This window comes from Cryptomeria japonica, chromosome 10 (assembly GCF_030272615.1).
Source record: "Cryptomeria japonica chromosome 10, Sugi_1.0, whole genome shotgun sequence".
Classification (NCBI taxonomy): Eukaryota; Viridiplantae; Streptophyta; class Pinopsida; order Cupressales; family Cupressaceae; genus Cryptomeria; species Cryptomeria japonica.
Genome location: NC_081414.1, coordinates 506,837,604 through 506,864,766, shown reverse-complemented (window position 1 = coordinate 506,864,766; position 27,163 = coordinate 506,837,604). Strand labels below are relative to the sequence as shown.

At 41.4% G+C, this 27,163-nt stretch overlaps 1 protein-coding gene across 1 annotated transcript in view; it reads right to left on the bottom strand.

The window, feature by feature from the left end:
- Positions 1-27,163, bottom strand: part of LOC131079639 (uncharacterized) — a 326,487-nt gene that overhangs the window by 48,276 nt on the left and 251,048 nt on the right. The window lies entirely within an intron of this gene.

Sequence of the window (27,163 nt, the reverse complement as noted above, 5' to 3'; positions counted from 1 at the left end):
CTCATTCAATTCGTGAGCACTAACTCACTAGAGGCACCAACCCCTCATTCGAATCATCTTCACAAGAGCTATAACTCTCTCCTTAAATCTGCTCTATCCCAATCTGCTATAACTTGATCATAAAACTCCCACAATGTGATCACAATCTTCTCATGATAATCTGCTATGAATTCACAAGTCTTCTCATACTTCCTCTCTAATTCTGCTCATGAATTTCCCTTTGATTCTGCTAATTAGATCTTCTTTTATTATACATACACTCTTTTATTCAAATCTGCCTTTTATGATTTCTTCATTATGTGTTTCACAAGGTCTTTATAAATCTGCTTTTACAGTCTTCATATATTGCTGTGTATATATAATGAATATACTTCACACACTTTTTTACTCTCTTCACAATTCTCATTCTATTTTATATCTACATCCATCTAATGGAGAGATACATCTCTTTAAAGGATGATATCCTTCCAAATGAACATAACTTCTCTTTCATAAATCGCGCCCCTTCAAAAAATAGTCACTATTTCAAAGTCTTGTCAATAATCAAATAGCACCTCTTAGTAATGAATCACCACTATCCCAAAATAGAAAAGTGTTCCTCTATGAAATCGCAACTTTTGGTATATTTATTGTTTGCTTGTATTAACAAACAAAATTTCCTTTAGCTGCTAGGGGAGATTACTTTGAGGCTAGGGCATAGTTATTTTTTGATCGGCTAGTGATTGCAACAATTCATGTTTCTATTGAATCCATCACTAAGGTTTCCAAACCAGCAACGAGGGTTTGTGCCAATGTTCAAATAGGGCATGGATTTCAAGGACAAAGTTTATTGAAGTTATTAGGGTTTGAAAATTTCAAGTGTTCCTTATTTGGGTTTCTACATTTTCAAAGAATGGAAATTCCATTGGTTAAATATTCCAGCTTCAACTTCCACACTTGGAAAGTAAAAATCCAGATGCAATTGATGCACGAAAGACTATGGAGAATAATAAATCGAAATAAAAAAACAACCTACAGATGTGAGTAAAGTACTGGAATGGCAAAGCAAAGATGATAAAGCCAAAGTTATTATTGGTCTTGCCCTCTCTAATTGTGAGATACATCATATAGATCTGAGAAAACCATCTAATGAAAATTGGGGAAATTGAAGACACAAATTGGAGCAAAAGGAGTTAAAGCTAATTTTTGTAAAAAAAAATCAGCTATTTAAGTTCAAGATGACTTACAGAGCCAACATGTCCAGCCACGTGAACAACTTGAGATCTCCTCTTTGACAACTACAAGAAGTTAATGCTGCGGTGGATGATGAGGATGCTAAAACCATTTTATTAAACAGTTTTCCATAAAAATTCAGTAATGTTATCTGTAATCTTAGTCAACTTTCCTCTAAAATTCTGGAAGATATGATTCCAACTCTCATAGCTGAAGAAAAAAGAACTATTGTAGGAGATACATGCGATGATTCTCAAACTAAGGTAGCACTATACTCAAATCATAGAAGATCTAATTAGGACAATACGGGAATAGAATGTTATTATTGCAATAAAATGGGTCACACAACTTGGAATTGTAGGTTTCAAGCAAATGATGTTCACTTGGGAAAGATCAAGAACCCTAATGTAGCTGTTGTTGAGGATCCTCAGAATGTTGATAGCCGTGAAGATGTTTCTTTTTATGCATTTTAAAGAAGTCTAGTTCTTTGATGATAGGTAAGAAGTCCGTGTAGAAAGCTGCAAATAGATGGTTGGCTAGTTAGCTTGGGAGTCATACACTATGAGAGCCATGCAACAACTTGATGGAGCTCTATGAGTGTACCTCGGCATGGTTTGCTGTCCAATGGTTTAAGAGTCGATTGATTCAAGAGTACATGGAGATGGTAATCTAAGAACTTGGGAGTTCAGCTCGAGAGCTACACCTTCATGAGGGTTACAAGGCAGCTTGATGGAGGTCTACTTGGTTGAAGAATTGTTTTCAAAGAAAAGCTTCTGAAGAATTCTTGATTCTGATTTGCTTTTAGTTTGCTTACATTAATTTGGTTTGTGTAAGTGTAAGTCTTAAGAGTGGGTATTAGAGTATTATTAAAAATTACTTTTGTAATGAAGACACTTTAGTGACTTAATTTAGATTATTTATCATGCATTTTTTTTAATCTTCACCCTAAAGTTATGAACTGCATTTAAGGAGGTGCTTGTCAATGTAATCAATTATCAAATCTAATAGAATTTAATGTGTTCTATTTCATTTCAAAACAGAAATTTTGTAACTTATACGTTACAACTGTTGGAAATATTGTCATTGATGTCAAAGGACAACATGTCAAAGAGCAGGCTTAGAAGACTCAGAAATGCAGCAATCATGCCTCACTCAGATCAGTAAACACATATAAGACATTGCATACAGTAATTAATACTGAGCAAGTCAATGAAAAGTAATAAGAACCTTAAAATACATTAGATTACTTTGTATTTGTTAGTAATCAAAGAGTAATTCAGAGATTATATGTTTAATACAGCAAAAACCGATAATAAATCAGAAAACGGACAAAAGTTTTTACAAGACAGGAGAGGGAATAATTAAAAAGGTGCAATCTCTATCTAATTGGTTATGACCAATAGTCATAATATTATCGAAGGAGTTCAATGAAAAAAAAAAGTAAAATGTGATCAAACAAAGTTTTTCATAAAACTTATTAGTGGCTAAAACTATCAAACAAAACAGTGTTTAAATTTATAATAAGGCATAACTAATAGTTATGAACATTATCGTGGCTGTTGAAGAGACAATCTTTGCAAAAAGACATATGAGAATTCTATAAAGAGATAAGTTTGAAAAAGGGGAGGTTGGTGTCGAAGTAATGGAAAAAATAAAGTAGAACGCAAGGAGTTTTCAATTGCTGAATATAAAACCAAGGTTTATACATGAGTGTAAGTAGTGAAGTGAAAACGCTGAGAAATTAATACAGAGAATATATGCTGAGAAAAAAATATCATCAGATTTAAGAAAGAATATATGTAAGCTTGTTGCAGTTTTTAGAAGAGCTATATATATCAGGTTTAAATTCAGGTTATCAGCATTGTGACAGCCTATCACAGGTGTATCTGTGATTAATTTGGTGGACAGTTCAATGATCATCCTCACATCAGATTGATGAAAGGATCAGTAGCAGTTTGTGAGAGTTTTCCAAGATCTAGAGTCCAATTGATAGCACAAACAAGAGAGAACAAAATATGTGACAAAAGTAAACTATATTCCTATCAAGATGCAAAATACCCAACTAAGTGAGTTGATTGTTGAATTAGATTATTGGATTTGATTATTTACATACAATGTAAATGAGCCTGCTTATAAAGGCAAGGCTATGAGAGCACGCAATCATGACATGTGGCTCAATGAGATATAAGGGTGGGTAGGAGAAAGAATAAAATATTTCACAAAAGGTGGATCACCCATTGAAGGTGGAATATAACAAGACCAGACCACAAAAGGTGGAATTTCTCCTACAAGCAACTTCCCTATGTGCACACTTCCCTAAGTGTCTCATATGCAAACTACTATGAAATGCATTACCCTAAGTCAACTTAAGTAAAGTGTAATCATGAGACATAATTTACACCAACACCCCCCCTTAAGTGCAAACTAGGAGAATGTAAACTCAAGCTAACAATGAAAGATGGGTCCCAACTACGAGGCCATGTTAGGTACCCATGTACACATGCAATGCAATCTCTCACAAACGGAGAAAGAGAGAAAAAACCCAATGGGAAAGAACTCCCCCCCAAAAGAGAAATGAAAGCACACAATGTTTGCCCTCTCGGGTGAATAACTTAAGACATAAAGAACATAATGCAGAATAATACCGTAAATATCAGATGTTCTATTCCCATATCCCTGTGTGTTACAAGTTACATTCCGAAGTATAAAAGGGTACCGAGGGGGTGCGAGCGCCAACCGTCGCACCGCAACTACCACCCCTCGGTTGCCAACTAACCAAAACAATTACACATAATTAACTAATGTTATTCCCGTGTACAATAATGCCGCCAACATCATCCCGCCCAAAAGAAAAGTCGTCTCCAGACGACTTACAAAAATGGAGATAATGCAACCGATACAATATACATATCTGAAAAACTAGGGAGGGGGCTGAGGAAGCGTCCCTGAAGCAGAAGGGTGAGATGTCGATGTCTGGGCTGCCAAGCGGGCGCGGAGCTCATACACCTGTAGAGTGCGTGCAGTCACATTCCGCTCCGCCACCAATACTTTCTCCAAAGCGGTCTTCACCATGTGTGCGGCTTCCAGCAACTCCTTCTCTTTTGTATCCACTGCCTCCGTCGTGCAGACCAACCGAGTCTGCGCGGCTGCCAGACAAGTCTCTACCTCGGCCTTCACTGCCCGAGTCTCAGCCGTCTCTGTGCAGGCCATCTCTAGCTGTGCCAACAACTGCGCCCTCTCGGCTGCCCATGAGGCCTGCTGGCTAGCCACATCTCTCTCCAACGTGACGCGTGCAGCTTCGCGGGCCACAGACTCCTGCTGTGTATGCCTCAATGTATAATAGGCATCCCGGTAGACCTGCTCGATCTCGCGGACAACTGCCATCACCCGACTCTCTACAACGGGCTGATGCAACCTCCAAGCCTGAAACATCTCCTCTGTCTCCATAGTCGGCCACCCCTGAGACTCAAAGTAGGTAGCAAAGGCTGTCGGGCAGCCCACCCGCATAAACTGTAAGACCTGCTCTAGCTCCACCACCACCTGCTGCAATGCTTGCATCTGGGCAGCGGCCACCACCCGCCTACCCCTCGTCACCATATCAGCCATGTCAGCTAGATAGGTCTCAACATCCTCCCCCGTCTGCGTTGAAGGCTGTGAAGTCCCTGGTGGAACGGGCACAACTGTAACCTGCTGTGAAGGTACCTCCTCTGCCACCGAAGGCGTACCATCTCCTGGTGCCTGCCCAGCAGAGGCGACCTCCCCTGCCTCATTCCCAACTATGAGTCCATGTGCCTCCCCTGATGAGTCATCCAAGTCGACTACCGCTGTGTGAGCCAGCTCTGCATAGCCTCGAGGTCGGCATGCATCTCCGTGACTGGGGGATGGTTCGCTGTCATCGGCTCCTCCAACAAGGAAGAAGAAACAGTCACTACCCACGACGTCCAACCATACATGAGGCTCGGTATCCACCACCTCCGTCAGCCCCTGCTACTCAGCGACCACTACCCGATGTGGTGACTCCTCCGTCCCTGACTCTACCATGTCCTCGGTAAGTGCCGCCGCGGTTGGGCTCGGTGATGCTCCCTGGTGCTCGTGCTGGAGGGGACCAAGTGTAACAGGCGTATGGCTCTGCCCGAAGGCTGGAATATACGTGCCGCCCACTCCAGATGATGGCACAGGCGGTTTATGTTCCCTTGTTTGCCTCGCGTGGGTGTTTTAAGTGCAGTGCGTGTGCGGACTGAGCTTCCTCTTTCCTTGCGTGTCGCATGGTGGTTGGGCTGTGCGGCGTCTTCTCCTTTCTTTCTTTCCTGCATTTTAATGTTGCGCAAAGAGTTTGTAATGCCGAGACGGTGTGCAGTGTTTTAATGTGCGCGGGCGGTGTTTTAATATTGTGCGGCTGCGTGCGGTGACCACCTTCGATGGCTTCCACCGCCGGTGTGACCACCGCACAGTGGTTCCACCTTCAGTGGCCCCACCGTCGATGTGACCACCTTCGGTGGTCCCACCGTACGGTGGCCACTTTCTTTTTTTTTTTTTTTTTTCATTTTTTTTGTTCATTTTTTATTTATTTATTTATTTATTTTTTATAGGACTGACTGACTGGAGGGTCCCAGTTCCCTCTGTTCGTGATAGACCTTTAATTTCGACCCATTGACTGCGTCTGGTATATCCTTCCCGTCCAACGTCCACAACTTAATCGCCCCGTTCGTATTGACCTCGCGTATCTGGAAGGGCCCTAACCATCGGACTTTGAATTTCCCAGGTTTAATTTCGTTCTTCCCGTTGAATTTCAACACCAGCTGTTTGGGAGTAAACTTCATTCACCGCAGGTGCTTGTCGTGCCACACCTTCCGTCTTTGCTGGGCTGTCTCTGTCGCCCACTGAGCCATCATCCTTCATTCGTCCAATTTGTTCAAAGCGTACAGTCTCTCCCTCAGGCTTTCCATGTCGCCAAGTCGATTATCGATGGCAATCCGTAGAATCGGCACCATGAATTCAACTGGCACCATGGCTTCTTGTCCATACATTAGCTAGACAGGAGTCTGTCCAGTAGTTACCTTGTAAGTTGTTCGGTATGCCCAGAGTACTGACGGTAGGTGTTCCTCCCAGTCATCCTTCTCCACTCCGCAAGACATATATCACCGACATTATTATTTTATTGATCGCCTCGACCTGCCTGTTCGCCCGTGGATAGTAGGGGCTTGATAAGGAGTGGAAGATTTTAAACTCCGTTGTCAGCAATCGGATTATGTGATTTACAAAATGGCCTCCTCTGTTACTCGTCAGTTAGATTGGAATCCCATACCACGTAATGATGTGTTCATAGATGAACTTTGCTGTATTGACCGCTGAATTGTCGAGTAAGCCCCGTGCCTCCACCCACTTGGTCAGGTATTCTGTTGCCACTACAATGTATCTGCATCGTCGGGCTCTACTTGGTTTTAATGGTCCGACGAAATCTAATCCCCATCTCTCAAACAGTTCCTGGGCATTCGATGGGTTGAGGGGCATAAAATCCCTTTTTAATGGCCATCCGGCCCGTTGGCATGTATCACAGCTTGTTACCCACTCCCTGGCGTCATTATGTAGTGTCGGCCACCACAGTCCTGCCAACAGAACTTTCCTCGCCGTGGTGTCGGGCCCCATGTGTCCACCTGCGGGCCCTTCATGTGCTTCCTTTAAGACGCCCGGAATTTCCTCTACTAGGACGCATCGCCGTAGGATCTAATCGGGCCCCATTTTATACAATAGGCCATTAATGAGTTGGAATGTCCTACTCCTCAGTACCAATTTCCTTCTTTCTCCTAGTGGCATCTCCCTCGGGAACTGTGATATCAACAAATATTCCCCCACGCTTACGTACCAGGCGGGGAGAATCGCGATGCGAAATAAGTGAGCGTCCGAAAAATCTTCGTTCACTCATTTGGCTGGTTCTCCTGACTGAATTCTCGACAGCTGGTCAGCGATCACATGGCTCTTCCCAGGTCTCACTATAATGTTGAATGTAAATTCCTGCAGCAATAGCAGCCATCGGTTGATTCGTCCTTGGATAATTGGCTTGTTTACCAGATACATTAAAGCCTAGTGGTCCACATAAAACGTGAACGGGGTGGCGAGCAAGTAATGTCAAAATTTCTGGACGGAGTACACCATCCCGAGGGCTTCCCTTTCTGTGGTGCTATAATTTTTCTCTGCCTTCGACAGGAGTCTGCTTGCAAAGTAGACCGGGTGATCTAACCCGTGGTCGCCAACCTGCGCCAGTCTGGCCCCAATGGCAAAGTTGGATGCGTCAACATGTACGTGGAACTCTTTGTCCCAGTCAGGATATGTTAGGATTGGTGCACCCACCAACCATGACTTTAGTTCTTGGAAGGCGGCCTCCTGAGCCGTCCCCCATATATACCGTTCACCTTTCCTTGTCAACTTGTCCAAAGGGCAGGATACTCGAGCAAAATTTTTGATAAATCGCCTGTAATACCCTATGTGTCCTAGCAAGGATTTGACTCCCGTGACATCTGTGGGTGCCTCCATTTCTACTATCACCCGAATCTTGTCTGGGTCAGTCTTGAGTCCAGCCTTACACACTGTGTCCTAACAGCTTCCCTTGAGGCACCATGAATCTGCATTTTTGGGAGTTGAGTGCTAGGCGAGCTCGCCTGCATCTCTCCATGCATTCGCCCAATGCGGCCAAATGTGTATCTTGGTTACTGTAGATGGACCAATCGTCCAGGAACGCCCTGAAGTTCCCTACTGACATCTTTTCAAATATGTGAAGGATTATCCGTTGAAAGGTTGCTGGTGCGTTGCATAATCGGAACGACATTCGATTATACGCGTACATGCCATCCTCCACTAAGAAGGTGGTTTTTAATTTGTCTTCTTCGGAGATGGATATCTGGTTATACCCAGAAAATCCATCCATGAATGAATAAATTTCATGACCGGCCACTTCTTCCAAGATGCTATCCGTGAATGGTATTGGAAACGGGTCTTTTATGGTGACCGCGTTAAGGCATCTGAAATCCACGCAGATCCGTATCTGGTTTGCCTCCTTTTTAAGGGATATCACTATGGGCGATACCCACTCGCTGGTCTGTACTTTAAAAATAATCCCGGCTTCAAGCATACGTTCAATTTTATCATTCACTCTTGCCACATAGTTTTTATTCATTCTGTATGGCCTCTTCCGTACAGATACGGCCCTAGGTACGAGTGAAATTTTGTGTACGCACAGTTTTGGTGGCACCCCTTTGAGGTCCTTATACGTCCAAGCGAATACATCCTTGTATTCCATGAATATTTTAAACGCAGCGGCTTTCAAGACTGGCTTCCAATCATCGCCAACCAGGATGTTTCTTGGCTCTGCTTCCGTGCCGAGGTTTGTAGGTTTTACCGATTCTTTGTACCGGATTGGTTTTGTCATGTCAAACCTGTGTGCTGGTACTTCGTTGACTGGTGCATCCCCTTCGGTGTATTCCCCGTACGCTGGCGGAAATTCATTCTCGTCCCGATCCTCGTCTACCTGCAACATGTTACACCCATACAACAACTCGTAGTCCTCCATTTGCCAGTGGAAAAGCCCATTAAGGGAATCGGTCTCATCCTCAGAACATCCTTGGATTCCGAGAACGCCTTCCTCGTTCGGTTCCCTTCCATACTTTCCTCCGTCAACTCCGCCTTCGCCGTCTGATTCCGACTCTAACGCAAGTACTTCACTCACAAGTTGTGTCTTCAGGTCGATAATAAATTTTCTCCCGGCTTTTTCCATTGACAACGTGTTCCGCTTCCAGTTGTGATTCACTCTGGCTGCCACCAACCACCCTCTGCCCAGAATGGCGTCATATCCTTTCTTGGCTAGCGGAATCACCACGAAGTCGAGGACAAATGGTTGTGTCCCGATGGTCACTTGTTGCGCCATGAGTGTTCCAAGGGGTTTGATACCATGTCGATCCGCTCCCAGTAAGTTAAAGGTTGACGGCCATAGTGTTGGTTTGCCAAGCTGCTTCCAGGTTTCCTCCGGAAGCACATTCACCCCAAACCCGTCGTCGACGATAGTATCAGTCAGAATGGTTCCCAGTATTCCCATTTCTACCACCGTTGGGTGTCGGCCACTGTATAGTGTCAGGACCAATGGGTCTATAGGTATTCTACCGGTACCATCCGTATTCCGAGTTGCCTGATTGTGCGGGGTTACTTGGACCGTACGTAGGAGTGTCGTACGTAATTGTGGCATCGTTTCCAAGAGGTCCTTCATTTTCACCGGCACTTCAATCTGCAGCATTTGCTTCAGGATATTCTCCTCCGCCTCAGATCGGGAGGTACTTACCGCTTCCTGGGTGCTCCTTTGTGCCAACATTTCCTTCGCCACTTCTGCCTTGGCCTCCAGCACCCGTTGCTTCTTCGTGCGAGGGTCTGGATATGTGGCCTTCTTTGCCTGCGACCGTGTGATTGCCAATACCCGTTCCTCCATCCTGTCGATGTTGAGCAGGTTTACTCCAGACTTTGGGCACGTTCCATCATCGTGGTCTCCAGGCCCACACCATTTGCATAATTTTTGTGGAGTTTCTTTTGAGGTGCATTCTCTAGCAAAGTGGCCCCATTGATTGCAGGCTCGGCACTGGATCATTGGCCGTCCCTTTGCATCATATTGGATTCGGCTCCTATTATTATTATTGGTCCTCCCCCCTCGCCGGTTGTTCCGATATCCGCCATATGATGCATTATTGTTGGCGGTTTGCGAAGTTCCGACAGCCAGCTGCTCTTGCGTGAAGAGAACTTGTTGGTTCCTGGTTTTCATATTGTAGGGACATTCCTTTGTCAAATGTCCCGCAATCTGGCAAATGTCGCAGAAAGCCTTCTTGGGACAGGACCCCTTGGTGTGTCCGTCACTCCTACAGTCGGTACACCACACTTCATTTTCTTCCGTCTTACTTGTACTCCCTTTCATGACTTTGAATTCTTTCAGCATTCGTTCCATGTCCTTTTGGAGCGCGTGTACCTTTTTACTCGATTCGCCACCACTACTGCTCTCCCCGTCAGAATCTTCATCATCGTCAGATGAATATTTATTACTTTTCTTCTTCCTTGATGTTTTGTATTCACTTTCTAGGTCCATCACCCTGTTATAGGCGTCGTCATATGACGTCAGGGGTACAATCTTCATTTTTTTCCGTAAGGAGGATTTCAATCCTTCCACGAACCATCGTTTTTTCAAGCCCTCAACCAATTGGCTCTCCATTTTGCCCAACATTTCCTTCAATCTCCTACTGTATGCCCGTACTCTATCCTTGGTACCTTGTTTGGTACTGTATATCTCTGTTACAATTTCGTTGTCATCACGAAGCAACCGAAACTCCTCCGTGAATTCCTTCTGTAGGTTGGCCCACGTGGCCACTTTTTGCTTATCTACATCGGAGTACCAATCTATGGCAACTCCACGTAACGTGGCTGGGAACTGCTGTACCCAGTCATTCTGGTCTGTCACTCCGTTGGCAGACCAAATGGTTTCACATGTACGGCAGTGCTGTAAGGGGTCTTCCTTGCTGTCCCCTATGAACTTTGGCAATTTTTGTTTACTCGCCATCCCTGGTCGTCTTCCTAGGGGCGGTTGTGTCTGTGTCTGTGGCCCTGCACTGCTTCCTCCGGTGGCGTTGGTGGTGTGTCCTACGTGGATGACTGGAGGTACGGTGTTTTGCCTGTCCTGTGTGGCACCTACACCCGTACGGTTGACCTCCCCTTCGCTCTCACACGCGCCCACTCCTGCTTCCCGTTGGTGATCTTCACTCCGTGGCGAAAGGGATAAGTTTCTAAACTGATCCCGAGTCTCCTCGACTAGATTTCGCCGTAACCTTGTTTCTTCTAGAAATTCTTCGTGGCTCCGCGTCCTACGATGATCTGGCGACGCGTAGAAATTTCCGTCGGCCTTTGCACCCTCCGTGACACCTCCTTGGTTCCCCTCGGGCCCCCCTTCGGCAGGTCGTCCTTCGGCAAGTTGCCTCAGCCTCCGTCTACGTTCTACTTGCTGCTCCAGAATCAAGGCCCTCTGCGCGGCCTCCCACTCGTTCGTTTCTGGTTTTTTTATTCCTCTCTTTATTCAATAGGTTTGGCATTAATTGTCGCACATTCCCATAACTCACAATTCATAAATCAAAATATGTCTTTTATTAATTCATCTACTCAAATACAACTCGTGTCAATGACGCTTTTATTTGAAACTAAGAAGTTCAAGGTTCAATTCCCTCCTGGCCTGGCGCCATCTCGTTCCGTTTCCCGTCGACTGTTCTCTTCGTGGCGTTGCAGGATTTGTTGTCGTCACTCTTCCTAGGCAATCTCCTCCAGGCGGGCCTGTTGTGCTAGCAATGCCTGTGCAAGCAACCGAGGGAGGTGGTTTATCAACCGGTTTACTGTCGGGCTAACCTCCAACACTGTCCACACGGCACTTGGTGGGATTTCTGCCTCCACCACCTCTCGTCGGACGTAGGTCTGAATGGCTACCTGGAGCAAAATCGAAAATTCTCGAGTTGCCATGTCTTCTCCTGTGTAAAGTTTTGTTCGCGCGTCGTCGGCCTCTAGGTTTATTTCACCAACGGGTAGGCCCATTGTGTCTGTGCGCCATCCGTGTCTTCAGTTCCCGAGTACGTCTAGGCAACGGCGCCAAATGTTTGCCCTCTCGAGTGAATAACTCAAGACATAAAGAACATAATGCAGAATAATACCGTAAATATCAGACAAAGTATATCAGATGTTCTATTCCCATATCCCTATATGTTACAAGTTACATTCCGAAGTATAAAAGGGTACCGAGGGGGTGCGAGCGCCAACCGTCGCACCGCAACTACCACCCCTTGGTTGCCAACTAACCAAAACAATTACACATAATTAACTAATGTTATTCCCGTGTACAATAATGCCACCAACACACAATGCTCTAAATGATGTATAAGAAGAACAAAACCTCATGTGAGGAAAAGTCCCCCCTGTAAGAGAGAAGAGGAAAGACCATGAAGCCCCCCTCAATGTAGAATCTCCTACAAAGATGGTCCAATGATGTTGACCAAAATTCCTCCCCATGAAGAAGAAATAGAGCCAATGTTGCACCAAAAATGTCAAAGTGTAACAAAACCAGGTACCAATGTCGATGAAGAATGACCGATGAAGCACTCACTACAACAAAATGAAAATCAAGCATGGAGACAACCTACTTTGAGCATCCGCTAGATACTCATCAATAGCAGATTGGTACAATCAAAATCTCACTGGAGGCATGCAAAAATGTGTACAATCTAAGTCTCAACTGGATGCATGCACAAAGTCTCACAAGATATTTCCTAATCTATGAAGTAGGAGAGGATTAAATCAAATATGTCATCAATGACAAAGTACAAAGAGGTATGCCACCTTATTTTAGATATAACTTTAAGAAACCCCTCTCAAAAAATTGTATAAAATCTTGGCGAATATTTAAATTTTTTTTTTAAATAATAATTTTTGTTGGCGAATCTTTCCTTTTTTTAAAAGAAAATTATTAATTTTATTGGTGAAGAATTTTTTTATATCAAATTTTTTTGGTAGAAAATATTGGCGAATCTTGGAAAATAATAAGAGTATGCAATAATTACTATTGCAAATCCTTTCATTTAAAAAAAATAGTTTTTAATAGAAAAGTAGCGGCTTGAAGGTGGAAATCATTAATGAGCTTAAGGGGTAGACTCTACTTTATTTAGTTTCTACCATTAATTTAAAATAGTCTAATAGCCCTCTTTGTATTTTGTGAGATAAAATGTACCAACAATTTATAATACTCATGGGGCCAAAAATTGCTTTTAGACCATTGATTTTCATTAGGGTCAACAATTCAAAAGCAATTTCAACCCCCACGAGCATTACAACTTGTAGGTACAATATACCTCATGGAATACAATGATGGTCATTAGACTATATTTTAAATCAATGGTGGAAACTAAAGATTGTTTTTGATTAAGAGAAAAACAGGTTTTGAAGGGGAGCCCAAAACCCTTTACAAAGGAGATTCTAAAAGAATCAGAATCAGCAAAACTCAAAAGAGAAGTTGTCTTAAAGATGAAGCATTAGATAAATAGACAACCAAAAGACAAGAGGCTCCCATAGCCAGAAACAAGAACCAACAGCCAGCCCATCAAGAATTACCTTTAACTTTGCTCTTGTGGGAATGAAGAGTCATACCAAAAGAGGGTGAAGAACGCTTAGCTTTCTTTCCTTGAACAGTGACCCAGCCCTCCTCCACTTGTGCGGCCTTACTATGCCAATCAACAGAACCACCCCCCACTTGAGAGGAAAAACCAGCAGGAGAAACACCCACCAACACATTGATAGAATCTCTCCCAGCAGACGAGCCAATATCACCCAAGACATTAACGCAGGGAGTGGACGCCTGGGGCCCATTCCCCCAATCAATAGGGGACTCAGACAGAGTCTTCGTCTGAAGCCCGCAAAGCCCATTAGCACCAACAGCCCAAGCATAAACCTCCTGCACAACCGGAGAATCACATCAGGAATCCAGCGCAACCTCTTGAGAAACCAAATCATGCTCAGATTTTTTATGAACAATGTAGTGCTGAACTAACGCTCCTTTCCACCATGACGCTGCCAAAGATTTCTTCTCAGAACCACAGTGCAAAGCTGCATGACCAATTTTGAAGCATCTCCTGCATCTGAAGGGGATCCCCTCATAGTCTAAGGGTTGAACCCAGCAACCCTTAGAAGTATTGAGCAAAATCTCAGCAAGCAACCCTTTAGAAGTATCTATCTCAACCAAGATACGGGCAAAAGTGGAATGATAGGTGGCATAGGTCTCATTAGAATCATTATCAACCATCAAAAAATCCCCCCACCTCCTCAAACAGAGGATCCATCCAAAAGTGAAGGGGGAGATTAGGGAGCCGCACCCAGATTGGAATCTTATTATACGTTTCCAAAGATGGATTGAAATCAGCATGCCACGGTTTAATCATCAATACAAATTTATCTTCCTAGCTAAAAAAATGATCACATAAAATCGTTCTTCTATCCTCTACATTCTCAAACTTAGCTATAAAAAATTCGTTACCCATAGGGTAAATATGTACCTTATCAGAAATGAGCAGCCCCCAATGCTCAGAAATCCAAGCATGCAGATTAGGCAGACTGGGCCAAAAACCCTTGAACCTACAAATCACTCCATGAGAAGACAGGATAGAATCATTCAAATCAATCTCTCTCAGACTCTTCAGACAACTTAATCGACATGGAGCACGAGGCCGGGACAAACCTCTCCCCAGACCGTCTTTGCACCTTACGACCAGGGACGGCAATGGAAGGGCCGGAAAAACAAACAGCTGTATTTTCCCCTCCCCTGCAAGCCTCCAAAAACTTTAGTGGACCGTACGCAGCATTACTCCCCTTGAACACAGTGCGATTTTCACCGTCCGCTGCAGGCACAAAAGGGGCCGCCCCATCGCGCAAGATTCCAGCAGCAACCGGCCCAGTGGCAGTTGCACCATCCAAAGAAACCCTATCGACAGCGGAAGCATCATGAGCGGGAAGCATCGTTAAGGGTTCTTGAAGACATGAAACTAGAGATTCTTGATATAACCCTAAAGTAACTAATAATGATATATTATTAGCTAATTAATTTAGGCTTCTACAATAAATTAGAAAATGTTGGCAAATTTGATCCAATCATGTATCGAATGTTGTGGTGAATTTTAGCTAAAAAAATTAATCAAATAAATTCTCTGGTGATTTAAATAACACTAAAATAAAATTTTGTAAAAATATGGCGATTTGGGTCACGCTAATAATGGAAATTATTAGCCAGATTTTGATTCCCAAAATTCAAAAAAAATAGCCAGTTGGCGAATATTTGCCACTAAAAAATTCACTGAGCGCAAACCCTAATTTTTCGCAATTCACTCGCCAATAAACTCGCCAACGATGAAATTGAACTAGCTTCTACACTTGACGCAACTAGTGGTAGTAGTAATCCAATTGATTATGGTTCAAATGAAATTGAACCAAATGTGGTTATTGACCTTGATGCTTCTAATGAAGAACATGAATATTTAAAATCAATTATAATTTGAATTTTTATAATGTAATGACATTTTAAGACTTCATTATTTTCATTTTTGAAAATTATGAATGAGGTGTCAAAATATTCTATTTTGTGATATTTACTAACATTTATTGGCAATTATGGATTTGTATCACTCCTCTTATAATACACTAATATAATTTATATTTTATAATTTTGATGTTTGAATATATATATATGGACGTACCTATACATGTACCCAAGGGGAAAAAAAATATTGTACCCATGAATTCCTACCTGTACCCAAATTGGTAACTTAGGAAAAAACTGTTAGCGGCAATATTGTACTTGAAAATAAAACTAATTAATTAAGTTATAATTGTCTTGGTTAGTTGGCAACCGAGGGGTGGTAGTTGCAGTGCGACGGTTGGCACTCGCACCTCCTCAGTATCTTTATATACTTCTGAATGTAACTTGTGAGACACAAAGACTATGAATGGAATAACATCTCTTATACTTGTCTGATATTTATGGCGTTATTATTCTGCATTATGTGCTTTATGTTTTAAGTTATTCACCCGAGAGGGAAAACAAAAACTAATGATTTCATCTCTTCATCCGACCTATTAATTTCCCTATGGGATTTTGTTCACTCATTATCAATAAAAAGAATGAGGTAATACTTTTATTTTATAATGTAATTACTCTATGCGTTGCACTAATAAAGGTAATACATATTATGAAAACTAAATATATTATGAATTCGGTAATTATTTTTATTCTTTGTATGTATAAATAAATATTTAGAAATATATTTTATTTTTAATTTATAATTAATATATTTAATTTTTAATATATGTATTAATTTATAATTAAAATATATGATTTTTAATATCTATATTAATTTATAATTAATATATGTAATTGTTAATATGTATATGAATAGATATTTTGTTTTTAATTTATAATTAATTCTTTATATATTTGGAAATCAATAATATTTTCTCCAAATTCAGTGTGTATATATATGTTTTTAAGGATATTTTAAGAAATTATATATTTTCAAAATTTTGATAAATTTGCTGAGTTATTGCTGATTTTTTCCTAAGTTTCTTGGCAAGTCCCAAGTTTTTAAAAAATTTGGGCCAGCCAAGTGATTGCCGAGTCCGAGTTTTTCAAAGTTTTGGGCCAGCCAAGTCATTGCCGAGTCTGAGTTTTTCAACTATGATTTTGAAAATCTCTATAAAAAGAAGATACAAATAAAGAAATATGGGATAATTGGATGAATAATGCATTTTCATATAAAGAGGAAGAAAATATGGATGACATTTAGAAAGTATTAGGAATGGAAGAGGTTTTAGTTTTTGGAGACAAATATCAAGAGTAGAAAGGTTGATGGGGACAAGATAAACACAAAAAAATTTCCATCTATCAACAATATTCAAAAGAAACAGAAAAAGAATATGTAGACAAAAGCCTTTACTAGATAATCATAGAAGACAATCATGAAATTAGATAATAATCTTTAAAATATCTTAAAATTCTACTAAGCTCTGCAACTCGAAAAAAAACATAAAATATAGAGATTTTTAAAGATTTAAAACTTGTTTCATTCACCCTTTAAAAATAAACTTTAAACACAAAAAAAAACTAATCAAATAGAAACTACTTTGACCATATACACAACTATACATTGATCACATGAACATACAGATGAATTCAAATTTTAGCTAAAGGAAACAACATTTTTAGATATATAAATTATAAATTATAAATAGTGTCAAATGTATACAAATCCCATGGATTATGAAATCCATGGCACCAATACAACTATCAAAACTAGAAATATAAGTCTATGGCTCAGAGGAACTTGAATCACTCATCCAAACAACATTGTATGTCTTGTGTTGGTGTTTATTGAAAAAGCAGGAAAGAACACACTCAAAACTAAAGCTAATCTATATTAATCTTCAATAAAAAGACTTAAAGCAACCAAAAAAAAACTCTCCAACATCTTGTCAAAAAATAGAACCTCCAATAAAAGAAACCACTAAAAATAGCTAGCCTAATAAATGGATCTTCTCAAAGATTTTGATGCAGCTCATCTGTTCTGAAATATTGTAAAATTTCTAATGAACTCGAAATTCTAACCACCAAACCATTGACAACTCGAACCTTATACACTTATCCTCCTCCACATGTAAAATTGAGTGGCTCCCTAGGCCTTGTCATAGATAAATCTGTGAGAAACCCCTTCTTATGCTCATGTTTTCACCCTAGAACATAACTGTTTTAATCAAATCTGCAAATTCAGAACTGTCGTTATTGGGTTTGACAAGTCTGAAAATTTCTATCAAACACTTGAACAGTTGTATGCAAAACCCTAGTCAGAAACTTGACAACTGGCAACATAAAGGTAGAAACTATAATAAAAATTCTCGATGAAGACTGTTGAAATAAATTACTGATATTCTCTCCTGAAACCTGCCATTGAAAGTCCTTGATTTTGTAAATGAATAAGCATCAAATACAATCAAACACCTCCTGTGGTATTTTAAAGTGGAGTAAATTATACAGAATCCTCTCTACTGCTGTTTGTTGAAAGATCTCACAAAAACCTCAGTTTATCTTTCATGAAGGTTGTAATCTAGACCCTTGAAATATTCCGAGCCAAATTTTTTCGTTTGTACAAATTACAAATTACATTCAATGCACCCGTTAAGGTTAGAAGATAAACCAAAACGTGCTGAAGCAACTCTAACCAGAATGTACACCAAGATCCCGTTGTGGGCAAGGTGTGAGCATTGGTCAGAGGATCTAAAACAAATTGCTTATGCAGTAACTCTAACCAAGAATGGTGTCGATGATGGCGACCATATGGTCAGAGGATCTTCTACCCTAAATGCTGAAAGGGAACTCTACACCAAGTATGTGCTACCCAATCCAGAATGGAGTGAGGGGCGACCATATGGCGGAGTGATTACAAAACAATGCTTGAAAAGAAATGCAGAAGCTGGAAATACTCAACACCCAGAATGTGCTTGCTAACCCAGAATGGGAAAGTAGCTACCATAGGGCAGAGGTCAATTAAATACAATATCAAATGCTGAAAGTAAGAAGAGCATTACAATTTGATAAAGCAAGATTATACTCTGCTGTCAGTACTACTGCCAGCTTACACTATGAAAGATGAAATCTTGCAAACAATAAGTATCAGCATATAAATAGAGTGGTACAATATTAATGAATTCCTTTGCTGAGAAGTAAGATTAACGGAAATGGCAATAAACAGATCCAACCTTTTCTCCAGACTTGAATAAATCTTCAATGAAGCATTCCCATCGCTTTCAAAGAACTCTCACCACCATCGAATAAAGATATTGCAGATTTCTCCAAACTGATTTAACAGACCTGCACCTTTCAACAAATAACCAGCAACATAGGATTCCTTTGAAATGCTCGGAACTCACTCTTTACTCATTCAAAATGCTTGATATCAATTGCAAAACTCTAATAGAAAGGAGGCGCTCAGACTAAGAACAGAAAACAGACTTAAAAAGCATCTAACACTCAATGCACAATTCCCAAGACAGCAAAGGTACGACCCAGCTGGAAAGGGCGATTTCTCTTTTAAAAATCTGATGCTTCACAAATAAATCTACAAATTGGCACACATGGGCGCCTTCCCTATATGGAAGGGAATATGCAATACCCACAACGAATTTCTTTGTCTATTTTGATTTATGAATTAAACATCCAATCTGTTGAAGCTAACATGCAAAAACCAGGAACTTCTAATATGCAAAAATCAGAAACTAAGAACTACAATGCTGATTACAATGCACAAATTTCAAGGAACTCACAAACTAGACTAAAATCACCACTAGTTGTTGTCTTACAAACAAGAAGCGATGCCCGAGCTAGGAGGCCTTCATTCCTCGAAGCAAACCCAGAGCCAAACCGGCAACATAACAGTACTGTAGACCAAAGATGTGAAATGATGCTCAAAGTCTTCCTTTTATAACTTCTTGTTGACTTCACGAAACCCTAAAATCCACTTCAATATCCAAACCCTAATCCTTTCTCCAAGATGGCGTCCTTTTCCTTTCAAGCTTAATATTGATATTTTAATTAAATTCAATACCTTGATAAATGCGCCCACATTAAGCTTGCTTTGACTTTGGAAATTAATAAAATAATCTTTAATGAAGGCGCCACCCTCAAAAAGCCCACTTTTCAAAACAACATAAAGTCAATAGACTAGGCCAAGGGGTCAACGTTCGAATATAATATTAAAACGTGACCTTTTAATTAAATATATCAACTTAACTCTTCAATCATGCCCTGAAGCCAATAATGACCAAGTCAAAGATCAGGTCTGAGAAGGGGACATTACAGTCCGCCCTCCCCAAGATTGCTTGTCCTCAAGCAATCGCAAACCAGGATGCTGCAGAATCTCATCACTTTCCCAAGTCGCATCCTCCATAGGCAGGTTCTTCCACTTCACCAGGTATTCTCTGATAGTTCTTTTCCTCAAAGAACATTCTCTGAAATCAAGTATCTCCTCTGGAATTAGAACTAACTGTCCCTCCTCATCCAAAGCCGGCAACTGTGATGAAGCAACCACATTATGTCCAAGTGCCTTCTTGAGGCGAGACACATGGAAAACATTATGCACTCGGCTATCAGAAGGTAGCTCTAACTCATAAGCTACTACCCCAACTTTTCTGATGACCCTGAATGGCCCATAGAAATGAGGTTTGAGCTTCTCAGCTCCACTCTTCTTGAGAGTAGACTGTCTGTAAGGCTGCAATTGGAGATAAACCATATCCCCAACCTCAAAAGAATGCTCAACACGTCTCTGATCAACATACATCTTCTGCTGATTCTGTGCAATCTGCAGATTATCCTTCAAGGATTTCATGATGTCTTGACTTTGCTGCAACAAGTCCTTGGCTTGGGGTGCTCTGCTCTCACCAAACACCAAATCGGCAAAGCTAGGTGCTTCATACCCATAAAGAGCCAAGAAAGCAGACATCTTAATCAACATATGAAAAGAAGAATTGTAGTAGTACTCGCCTATATGCAGCCACTTGACCCAAGCTCTCTGCTGTTCTGACACATAGTTTCTCAAGTAGCCTTCCAACCACTTGTTCACTACTTCCGTTTGTCCATCTGTTTGGGGATGGTAACTAGTGCTTGGAGTGAGCACAGTACCACTCATTATGAAGACTTCTTGCCAAAAAGTACTTAGGAACTTGCTGTCCCTATCACTCACAATGTTCTTTGGCAACCCATGCAGCCTAAACACCTCTCGAAAAAACAGATCTGCAACTTGGGCTGCAGGAAAAGTGCTGGTAATGGCGAAGAAATGAGCAAATTTGGTTAGCCTATCCACCACTACATAAATACAATCCTTCCCTTGGGCCTTGGGCAACCCTGTGATGAAATCCATCGAGATGCTTTCCCATTTTTGATTGGGAATAGGAAGTGGTTGCAGCAAACCAGCTGGTAATGTATGCTCATTCTTGTTCACTTGACAAACAGGACACTCTTGAATGTAGCGTTGTACTTCTCCTTTCAACCCTTTCCAAGAAAACCTTTCTCGGATCTGCCTATATGTTTTGAAAAAACCTTGGTGACCAGCAACCGGAATATCATGAAATGTCAAAAGAATCTTCTTCTTAAGCTTAGAATCAGCCACCAGAAAGATTCTTCCCTTATAGTGTATCAATCCCTCAACCACCTTGTACCTTTCATCATGAAAAGTACCCTCAAGAATGCTGGTTGCAAACTGATTTTTGGCATAATCAGCAAGCAAAATGTCTCTCCAATCTGCAGTAAGTTCACACAATGAGCTAAGATGAGGTCTCCTGGATAAAGCATCAGCCACGATATTATTTTTCCCTTTGACATATTCAATGTCAAAATCGTAAGCTTGAAGCTTACTCACCCATTTCTGTTGCCTCTCATTTAGGTCCTTCTGGTGCATGAAATGCTTGAGGCTATTGTGGTCAGTCTTAACCACAAACTTGTTCCCCACCAAGTACTGCCTGAACTTGGCTAATGCATGCATAATGGCAAGCATTTCCTTGTCATAAATTGAGTATGTTCTTTCCACACCCCTTAATTTTCGGCTCTCAAACACAATAGGGTGTTTGTCTTGCATCAAGACAGCCCCAACTCCTTCACCTGATGCATCACACTGCAGCTCGAATGGCTTGGAGAAATCCGGAATAGCCAGAACCGGGCACGAGCTCATGATCTTCTTGAACTTGTCAAAAACAATTTGAGTCTTTTCTGACCAACAAAAGGCTCCCTTTTTGGTGAGATCAGTAAGGGGAGCAGCATTCTGTGAATACCCCTTTACGAATCTCCGATAAAAACCACAAAGACCCAGAAAACCTTTCAACTGAGTTAAGTTCTCAGGAGGTGGCCACTCAAATACTGCCTTGATCTTTTCAGGATCCACCTTTACTCCCTCAGCACTGATTATGTGGCCAAGGTACAATAACTCCTCCATTCCAAATTCACATTTGGATGCTTTCGCGAACAAACTCTCAGATTCCAGAATACTAAGCACTTCCTGCAAGTGCTTGAGATGATCCTCCCAAGTCTTGCTATAAATCAGAATGTCATCAAAAAAACTCAAAACAAACCTCCTTAACTGATTCTGAAAAACACGGTTCATGCAAGGCTGAAAGGTAGCCGGAGCGTTAGTCAACCCAAATGGCATGACTAAGAATTCGAAATGGCCATAGTGACATCTGAAAGCTGTCTTCTCCACATCCGATCCTCTCATTCAAATCTGATGGTAACCCGATCTCAAATCGATCTTCGAGAAGAACTTGGCCCCATGTAGCTCATCAATGAGCTCATCTATCCTGGGAATGGGGTATCTGTTTTTTATGGTGCTTTGATTCAAAGCACGATAGTCCACACACATGCGCATGGTACCATCCTTCATCTTCACAAGAACCACGGCAGATGCAAAGGGGCTCTTGCTTGGGCGAATGAAACCCATCTCCAAGAGTTCTTGAATATTATTCTCAATCTCATCCTTTTGCCTCTTTGGGTACCGATATGGAGTTGTAATCACCGGTTTAGCTCCTTCCTTGAGCTCTATGATATGTTCTGAACCCCGTTCAGGTGGTGGTCCAGGAGGCAAGTCTGCAAAGACCTTGCTCTTCTTCGTGAGTAGAGACTGAACATCAGGAGGATGGTCTCGTTTAGTCTCAGCCGGACTAGCAGGAAGGATCATGCACTCTGCAACCCACTCGGCTTGATCGTGACGGATCAGCCTTGCCATTCTTTTGAATGACACAACCCGAGGGCCCCCATTGGACATTCCTCTTAGAACTATCTTCTTCCCATCAGATTGAAACTTCAGCTCCATAGTCTGCAAATTCAAGGAGATCTCCCCAAGAGAACACAGCCATTGAATGCCTAGGACAGCATCAGTATCTCCAATGTGGACTACATAGAAGTCATCCTTGACTTCGTAATTCCCCAATTGCATGGTCAGGTTCGAGATTTTCTTAGTACATGAAATATGGAATCCATCGGCAACCATGACCTTGAAGCCCTCAAACTCCTCTGTTTGCAGCCCCTTCTTTGCTACCACAACTTCATCAATGAAGTTATGTGTTGCTCCAGTGTCGATCAAGGCAACGATTCGCTGCCCTTTGATCATCCCTCGAACCTTGAATGATTCGTTTCTTTGGAAGCTCGAAAGCTGAGCCAAAACTCCACCACTTTCCTTCTCATCTCCGGACTCTTCTGGAGCTCTTTCTACCTCACTTTCTTCAAAATCAGATTGCTGGTCGGAAAAATCAGAACTACTTTCACCAGCAGAATAGTACTCAATCTGATTGAATTTAACTCCCTTAGGGCAAACATGATCTTGAGACCATTTTTCCCTACACCGGAAACACAACCCTTTTCTTCTGAGTTCATTCAGGGTTTCAGGATCCAACCTAGTGACATGGGGATTGTGATGTTTGAACTCCTTGTGCTGAGGTCTCAAAGGAGGTCTATGCTGAGGTCTTTTCCCTTTATCGCTTTTCCGGAAGGGGGAATTTGACTGAAATTTTGCCTTAGGAGCAGCCCACTCCATGTTTCTTGCCTTCTTCATGGCCTCCTGCAGGGTTGGTGGATCAAAGGCTTTAATCCAACCTTTGAGTGGTTCTGTCAACCCTTCACTGAAAAGGATCACCAATCTCCTCTCCGTGATTCCAGTCACCATGACTGAGAGTCTCTGAAACTCCGCAATGTAGGCATCAACAGTGCCATACTGTTTCAATTGTGCCAGTTCTCTGAAATGAATTTCAGGATCCTTCTTTTCAAACCTCTTGATGAGCCTAGTAGTGAACTCATCATAAGTTGTGATAGACCGATGACCCAGAGTAACTAGGCCATGGTACCACCATTCATGCGCCACCCCATCAAGGTGTAGCGTAGCGAACTTGATCGCTTCCTCTTCTGCCATAGGTCTGAGAGCTAGATAGTTATCCAGCTTCTGAATCCAAGCTCGGGCTGAATTGGTATCACTCCCGTCAAAGTGTGGAAGTGTCACCTTGTTGACAGCTTGGTACAAGTCTCCTTGATTTGATGGTCTTCTTTGATCATAGTGTCTCCCTTGTCCTTTGTTTTTCCTTTTATGATCCATGAAATCGTTATAGGACATATCCATCTTGATGTCGTCAGGTAGAGAATCATACTCTGCACGACCAAGTCTCAACTGCTCCACGAATGAAGCATTCTCTTCAGGCTCTGGCTGAGTGTTTTCAGGTGCCAAAAAGGTGGGTTTGAATGGCCTGGAAGAAATATAAGTGTTGTTTGACAGAGTCCGGGCTGCATGTCCATCATGCTGGTTGGAGGCACTATGCTCTCCTCTATGCCCTGAGTTGTTCTGTGGAGTGGTATTCTGACCCACTTTCCCCATCATGAGAGATACCATGTCCATCAAGGCATCCATCTTTCTTTCAAATCTCTTTCCTGGACTCATAGATCTTTCTCTTCCTTTCCCACTGTCATCTTTGTTGTTGGTAACTCTCTCGTTACCCCCAACTGATCTCTCACCCTCTGCCATATCTGATTCCTGAGAAGACTCCCAATGAGCCCTCAAGATCTCTGAAGCTGTCTGACCTTTTGGAGCCTAATAAGGCTGGAACTGTTTTCCAACCTTCTTGTCTTCCCTTGCAATGTACCTCTTTTCTCTATCACTCAGACAGATTGTTCACAGGATGGCAAGAACCTGGCTCTGATACCACTGAAATATTCCGAGCCAAATTTTTTCGTTTGTACAAATTACAAATTACATTCAATGCACCCATTAAGGTTAGAAGATAAACCAAAACGTGCTGAAGCAACTCTAACCAGAATGTACACCAGGATCCCGTTGTGGGCAAGGTGTGAGCATTGGTCAGAGGATCTAAAACAAATTGCTTATGCAGTAACTCTAACCAAGAATGGCGTCGATGATGGCGACCATATGGTCAAAGGATCTTCTACCCTAAATGCTGAAAGGGAACTCTACACCAAGTATGTGCTACCCAATCCAGAATGGAGTGAGGGGTGACCATATGGCGGAGTGATTACAAAACAATGCTTGAAAAGAAATGCGGAAGCTGGAAATACTCAACACCCAGAATGTGCTTGCTAACCCAGAATGGGAAAGTAGCTACCATAGGGCGGAGGTCAATTAAATACAATATCAAATGCTGAAAGGAAGAAGAGCATTACAATTTGATAAAGCAAGATTATACTCTGCTGTCAGTACTACTGCCAGCTTACACTATGAAAGATGAAATCTTGCAAACAATAAGTATCAGCATATAAATAGAGAGGTACAATATTAATGAATTCCTTTGCTGAGAAGTAAGATTAACGAAAATGGCAATAAATAGATTCAACCTTTTCTCCAGACTTGAATAAATCTTCAATGAAGCATTCCCATCGCTTTCAAAGAACTCTCACCACCATCAAATAAAGATATTGCAGATTTCTCCAAACTGATTTAACAAACCTGCACCTTTCAACAAATAACCAGCAACATAGGATTCCTTTGAAATGCTCGGAACTCACTCTTTACTCATTCAAAATGCTTGATATCAATTGCAAAACTCTAATAGAAAGGAGGCGCTCAGACTAAGAACAGAAAACAGACTTAAAAAGCATCTAACACTCAATGCACAATTCCCAAGACAGCAAAGGTACGACCCAGCTGGAAAGGGCGATTTCTCTTTTTAAAATCTGATGCTTCACAAATAAATCTACAAATTGGCACACATGGGCGCCTTCCCTATATGGAAGGGAATATGCAATACCCACAACGAATTTCTTTGTCTATTTTGATTTATGAATTAAACATCCAATCTGCTGAAGCTAACATGCAAAAACCAGGAACTTCTAATATGCAAAAATCAGAAACTAAGAACTACAATGCTGATTACAATGCACAAATTTCAAGGAACTCACAAACTAGACTAAAATCACCACTAGTTGTTGTCTTACAAACAAGAAGCGATGCCTGAGCTAGGAGGCCTTCATTCCTCGAAGCAAACCCAGAGCCAAACCGGCAACATAACAGTACTGTAGACCAAAGATGTGAAATGATGCTCAAAGTCTTCCTTTTATAACTTCCTGTTGACTTCACGAAACCCTAAAATCCACTTCAATATCCAAACCCTAATCCTTTCTCCAAGATGGCGTCCTTTTCCTTTCAAGCTTAATATTGATATTTTAATTAAATTCAATACCTTGATAAATGCGCCCACATTAAGCTTGCTTTGACTTTGGAAATTAATAAAATAATCTTTAATGAAGGCGCCACCCTCAAAAAGCCCACTTTTCAAAACAACATAAAGTCAATAGACTAGGCCAAGGGGTCAACATTCGAATATAATATTAAAACGTGACCTTTTAATTAAATATATCAACTTAACTCTTCAATCATGCCCTGAAGCCAATAATAACCAAGTCAAAGATCAGGTCTGAGAAGGGGACATTACAACCCTAGGTCCCCGTATTCTGCAAAAATCTGTTGTACCCAATACTGCTGGAATTTAGTTTGAAACTCTCACAAGCACTGGCATCAGAAGACCCTTTGAGAATCAAACCCTAGACATGAAAATTCATTATATTGCCTTATAACCCTAGCAAGCTTTCTCCTTGATTTGATAAACAAGTGCAAAAATTTCTGCACACATCAATTACAAGCCTGAAAACATTTGCGAAGAAGCTGAAAAACTGCTAAAACTTTCCACAAATCCCTGCTGAAGAGGAGTCTGGCCTACGAGATTCGTTGGGTCTGGTGAATCTCTTACACTCAGGGACTCGCCAAGTACCTGAGACTCAAGTCCACAGGACTCAGTCAGGGTCACTCAGCTCACCAAGTCTTGGCAAGTCCAGGTGAGTCTTTTAACACTGATATACACAAGTATATTGCAGCTGCCCCAAAATACTCGACCCAGTGGTTTAAAGCAAGGACCATGCCAAACAATAGTGCTCAGAGTACAACCTGATTCATTTCAAGCCAACAGTAACTAGATTTGGAATTCCCATACAAATAACAAGTGATAGAAGTAGGCATTTCATGGATTCATTGAATTCTGAATATCCCAATCCTCTCTAGTGTGTACTACCCTAAGCTAACTACCTAATGGAGAACATAAATAATATTCTAATTTCAATGATCCAAAATTCATTTAAGGTTAAAGACATGGATATTTCCTACAATTCTATGGACATATCAAACAATATACAAGGTAGCTTCCAGAAATGTACCTTTCTAGTTGATGTACGGTTAAAAGGTCATAGTACCAATGGAGTACCTTGTTCTTAGTCCAAGGATCAAAATCAAACTAGGGAGTATCAATAACAAGCAAGGTAAACTGCATT